The following is a 6213-nucleotide window of genomic DNA, read 5'->3' on the forward strand; positions in this document are numbered from 1 at the left end:
AAAGCGGAAGCTCGCCGTGCATGAAGACCAGTAAGTCAGGCCTGTTCCCTAGGCCTGAATTCAAGCCCCTGACCTGGCAAACATACTCCTTATATACATTTTAAAGATAGGATTAAACTTCCATACAGATGTTCAGTCTATATTATGTGTGGTGTGGTTATTCATTGTAATTTTTGATATTTTTCATTAATTTACCGTTTATTTATTTATTTTTTTAAATATTATTTTATTTTATTTGTCAACATACTGTACACAGGGTTTACAATTAAATGGGCAGGATAATGCGTACATTTCTTACCAAGCATTGCAGCCTCCTCCATTGTTTTCCCTTTCACATCCCTTCCCAGCCTCCCCCTTCCTACCCTCCCCCCCCCCCCCCCACCGACGCTCGTTTTGGACATTACAACTTGTACTTCTCATTGTTGCAACAGGTCCACCTGTATCCTTAAACGACTTGTTTTTCCCCATCTCCTCCACAAGTTATACTAACATCAAATATAGTGAAAGCGGGGGTTATACTGTGGGGGAGGGACATACAAAACAACAAAGAAATAATCTTTTAAATGCTTTAGAAACACATGCATGAAAGAAAAAAACATTAAAATACATATCTAAGGGTTCATTTTCCTAACATCACATTATCTGACCTTTTCCGCTTGACTCATACATATACTAGATATTGCAAATAAGGGAAACCATGGGACCTATGTTTCTTTGGGCCTGGCTTACTTCACTTAATATAATTTTTTCCAAGCCTTTCCATTTCCTAACAAATGGGGCAATGTCATTCTTTCTGATGGAGGCATAGAATTCCATTGTGTATATATACCACATTTTCTTGATCCATTCCTCTCCTGAAGGGCATCTGGGTTGGTTCCATCTTAGCTATGGTAAAATAATGCTGCAATAAACATAGTTGTGCTGGTAGCTTAAGTGTGGTCTTGTTTGTAAACATTTGGGTAGATGCCCAAAAGTGGGATTGCTGGATCATAGGGGAGTTCTATGTGAAATCTTTTGAGGAACCTCCATACTGCTTTCCAAAGTGGTTGAACAAGTTTACATTCCCGCCAACAGTGAAGTAAGGTTCCCTTCTGTCCACATCCCCTCTAGCATCTGTTGTTGTTAGAGTTCTTGATTTTTGCCATTCTAACTAGAGTGAGGTGGTGTCTCAATGTTGTTTTGATTTGCATTTCTTTTATGGCTAGGGATGTTCAGCATTTCTTCATGTGTCTATTGGCCCTCCTTCTTTCTTCTTCAGAGAAATTTCTCTTTAAGTCTTTAACCCATTTATTTATTGGTCAGTTGTTTCTTTGAAGATTTGTTGTTGGGGGATTTAATTTTTTGAGTTCCAAGTATATTTTAGATATGAGACCCTTGTCCGTTGTATGGCTAGTAAAGATCTTCTCCCAATCCGTGGGCTTTCTATTGATCTTGCTAGCTATGTCATTTGCCCTGCAGAAGCTCTGCAACTTTATGCAATCCCATTTGTCCAACCTTTCTTTGATTTGTTGTGTTTCCGGGTCTCTATTCAGAAAATTTCGGCCTGAGCCAAGGAGACCTAGGGTTTCTCCTATTCCATGCTGTAATGTTTTCAGAGTGTCTGCTTTGACTTCTAGGTCTTTGATCCATTTGGAGTTGATTCTGTTGCAGGGTGATATATAGGGATCTAGCTTTAGTTTTCTACAAGTAGTTTACCAATTTTGCCAGCACTATTTACTGAAGAGGCTGTCTTTCTTCCACTCTATTGTTTTAGCTCCCTTATCGAAGATTAGATGGCTATAGGTCTGTAGGTTCATTTCTGGGTTTTTAATTCTATTCCATTGGTCCTGAGGTCTGTTCTTATGCCAGTACCAAGCTGTTTTGATTACTAATGCTTTATAGTAGAGTTTGAAATTTGTAATTTACCATTTATTTTATTGACTGTGATGAATCCTAACTATGTATTACATTGTTTACATACGATCACATACCATCTAGATTTGTAAATGTGTTCTCCGTTATGCCTGACACCCAGGACTCTCCCAGAAAAGGAAAACAGGTGTCACACTTGGCTTCATACTCCAAGATTAAATTTTTAGCAGTGCTAGGATCTGAACTCAGGGCCTAGCAGGAACAATTCATGAATGGGTGAGTGTGTGCACAACAGCCTCTAGCCAATGAAGCTGTGAGGTGGTTCCCAGGTGCTGAGATCGTGACCCAGAATTGGCCAAAACAGCGATACAAGGATAAGCAGAGAGTATTATACAAATAAATATATGTTGTTAAAAAGCACCATAGACGCCTATCTATGATTGAATGACATATACTATATTCCTACCAACTCTTAGGTATTTATTATACCATAATTAAAGGAATACTATTCTTTTCATCTTTAATAAAGCATGAAATTAAGATCAATCATTGTCCTAGGATTATTGCATCCAATTTTAGGCTCGACCAATGCGCAAACTTCTCTTTCAATTGGTATTCCTATGCATAGGAATGAGTGTCTTGTGATCTCCTGCCACTGGTAGTTGTCAGGACCTGGATTTGAATACAGGACCTATGTTGACAGGTTGGCCTATGGCTTCCCTGCTAGCCCGCCAGCCTTTAGCAATGGCAAGTCAGGTCCATTTTGCAACCGTGGCATTCAAACCCAGGATGGGCACCATGCAAAGAAAAAAAAAAATAAACCCCGTCCTTCCGAAGCTTGCCAATTTTTATGCTAGCTCACTTTTTTTCTTTCTGCAAGCCCTCTGGGCCTAGGATTCCAGGATTGGGTATGGGTCCCGAGGCAGCACCCAGCCTAGGGTGATCAAACCTGAGGCAGAGCTGCCACGGCATGAGTTCAAGCCCCATGATTGGCCAAAAACAAAAAAAAAGAAAAAAGACAAAAATTAATTGATTATTTAACTAAATTTAAAAATAATAGAGTTCTCTGGTTTTGAATTTCTGCCAGTTTTCTTTCTAGACTGGGATTTGAACTCAGGAACTTGTAGCAATGTGAAGGAAAGTGCAGATTTGCTACTACTTGAGTTCAAACCTCGTGCCAAGACAAAACTAAAAAATTAAGTCACTGAGCTTGGCAGGGGGAGTACTTGTGGAGATGGGAGGTAAGGGATGATAGGGTGAAAACAAAGGAGGAGGTAACAATGCTCAATACGAAATATACTCATGACCTTGCTCATGTAACTGTGACCACTTTGTACAACATTTTTACAATAAAAAACATACAAAAACAGAAACAATGTAGTATTCCGAGAAGCACTTTTGGGTTAAGGGAGGGATGTCTGAATAGATGTACAAAATTCTATACTGCTTTTTATTTAATGTTCAGTATGGAACTGAATAAATTGAATAAACTGCTTCCATTAAAAAATTAATTTACTGTCTTGGAACTGGGGCCAGTATTTATATCATTGGTGGGATTTGATCTCACCGTCCAGGTAGCTCTTTTGTACCATGGGTGAAGGAAAAATTTACTGTCATTGAGGAAAAGAAATTCAGGCTAGAGTTCCCATGACCTGAATGAAGGCTTTGCATGGAAAAAATATTTCTATACATATGTAATATATGATATATACTTACATATGTATCTTTATTACATGTTATGATTCTCATTATTGATTTTGTATTTATTTTTTTATTTGATTCAATCTTTTAATGTTTATTTTATTTATATTATCATTCCCATTTACATTTTACACATCTATTATAAAATTATACACAATAATTTAGGACATTGATTCATTTATCATTAAAAATTTTGCATTGAAACATGATACATAATTAAATAGAGGCATTTATCACAGTCTTCTCACGTTTAGAGTCTCTCCCAAGAATGAGCTTTGTCTTATTTATCTTTGGACACCTTCCTATAAGAATGTCTTTAGATGATTTATACAGGGAAGTCTTTATTTTAATTTTATTTATATTTTATTGTGAAAATACTGTACAGAAGGGTTACAATTACATGGGCAAGATAATGAGTACATTTCTTATCAAGCATTGTAGCCTCCACCTTTGTTTCCCCTTCCCATCCATTCCCAGCCTCCCTCCTCCCCCCACCTAATCCCACACCCACCAAAGTTATAAAGTTCATTTTCGACATGACAACTTGTACTTCTCATTGCCGCAACGGGTCCACCTGTATCCTGATTTAAACGACTTGTTTTTCCCCTTCCCCTCCACAAATTATACCGACATAAAATACAGTGAAAGCAGGGGTTATACTATGGGGGAGGGACATACAAAGCAACAAAGAAATAATCTTATAAATGTGTTAGAAACAAATACATGAAAGAAGAAAATTAAATACATATCTCAGGGTTCATTTTCCTAACATCACCTTATCTGACCTATTCTGCTTGACTCCTCCATACACTAGATATTGCAAATACGGGAAAACATGGGACCTATGTTTCTTTGGGCTTGGCTTCCTTCACTTAATATAATTTTTTCCAAGTCTTTCCATTTCCTAACAAATGGGGCAATGTCATTCCTTCTGATGGAGGCATAGAATTCCATAGTGTATATATACCACATTTTCTTGATCCATTCATCTACTGAGGGGCATCTGAGTTGGTTCCATATCATAGCTATAGTAAATAGTGCTGCAATAAACAGAGTTGTGCTGGTAGCTTTAGTGTTGTCTTGTTTGTAAGTTTGTAAGTTTACACTCCCACCAACAATGAAGTAAGGTTCCCTTCTGTCCACATCCCCTCCAGCATCTGTTGTTGTTAAGAGTTCTTGATTTTGCCATTTTAACTGTGGTGAGGTGGTATCTTGATGTTGTTTTGATTTGCATTTCTTTATTGCTAGGGACGTTGAGCATTTCGTCATGTGTCTATTGGCCATCCTTCTTCCTTCTTAATGTTTCTCTTTAAGTCATTAGCCCACTTATTTATTGGGCAGTTGCTTCGTTGAGGATTTGTTGTTGGGGGATTTAATTTTTTAAGTTCCAAGTATATTTTAGATATGAGACCCTTGTCCGTTGTATGGCTAGTGAAGATCTTCTCCCAATCCGTGGGCTTTCTATTGATCTTGCTAGCTACGTCCTTTGCCATGCAGAAGCTCTGCAACTATATGCAATCCCATTTGTCCAACCTTTCTTTGATTTGTTGTGTTTCCGGGTATCTATTCAGAAAATTTCGGCCTGAGCCAAGGAGACCTAGGGTTTCTCCTATTCCATGCTGTAATGTTTTCAGAGTGTCTGCTTTGACTTCTAGGTCTTTGATCCATTTGGAGTTGATTCTGGTGCAGGGTGATATATAAGGATCTAGCTTTAGTTTTCTACAAGTAGTTTACCAATTTTGCCAGCACCATTTACTGTCTTTCTTCCCTTCTATTGAGTAATTTGGGAGTGGAGTCTATGGGATTCTTTAAATACAAGATCATGTCATCTGTAAAGATGGAGAGTTTTATTTCTTCTTTCCCTGTTTGGATCCTCTTTATGTTGCATCTTGTCTTATTGCTGTAGCTAGGCATTCTAATACTAGATTGAAGAACAGTGCAGAGAGTGGACATCCTTGTCTTGTTCCAGAGTTAAGAGGAAATGGCTGTAGTTTTTCAACATTAATTATAATGCTGCCTGTAGGTTTGTCATATATGGCCTTTATTGTATTGAGGAATGTTCCATGGATTCCTATTTTTTCCAAAACCTTCATCATAAAAAGGTGTTGGATCTTGTCGAATGCTTTTTCTGCATCTATGGAGAAAACCATGTGGTTCTTATCCTTGCTCCTGTTGATGTGATGAATAATATTAATTGATTTGCATATATTGAACCAGCTTTGCATCCCTGAAATGATTCCTGTTTGATCATGGTGTTTGATTTTTTGGATGAATTGTTGAAGTCGATTGGCTAACATTTTGTTGAGAAGTTTTGCATCAATGTTCATCAAAGAAATGTGTCTATAGTTCTCTTTCTTTGATGAGGCCCTGCCTGGTTTTTGGATGAGGGTTATGATGGCTTCATAGAATGTGTTCAATAGTGAACTTTCTCTTTCAATTTCATTGAAGAGTTGGAGGAGTATTGGTATGAACTCTGCTTTGAAGGCCTTATAGAATTCTGCTGTAAAACCATCTGGTCCTGGACTTTTCTTAGCTTGGAGGTCTCTTATTGCGGTTTCTATTTCAATGCTTGTTATGTGCCTGTAAAGATGGTTTAACTCATCTTGGTTTAGTTTTGGCATATCAGTATTTGCTAGGAAAAGGTCCATTTCTGCCAAGTTC

Source organism: Dipodomys spectabilis, unplaced genomic scaffold (genome assembly GCF_019054845.1).
Source record: "Dipodomys spectabilis isolate Male_0828 unplaced genomic scaffold, ASM1905484v1 ptg000064l, whole genome shotgun sequence".
NCBI lineage: Eukaryota > Metazoa > Chordata > Mammalia > Rodentia > Heteromyidae > Dipodomys > Dipodomys spectabilis.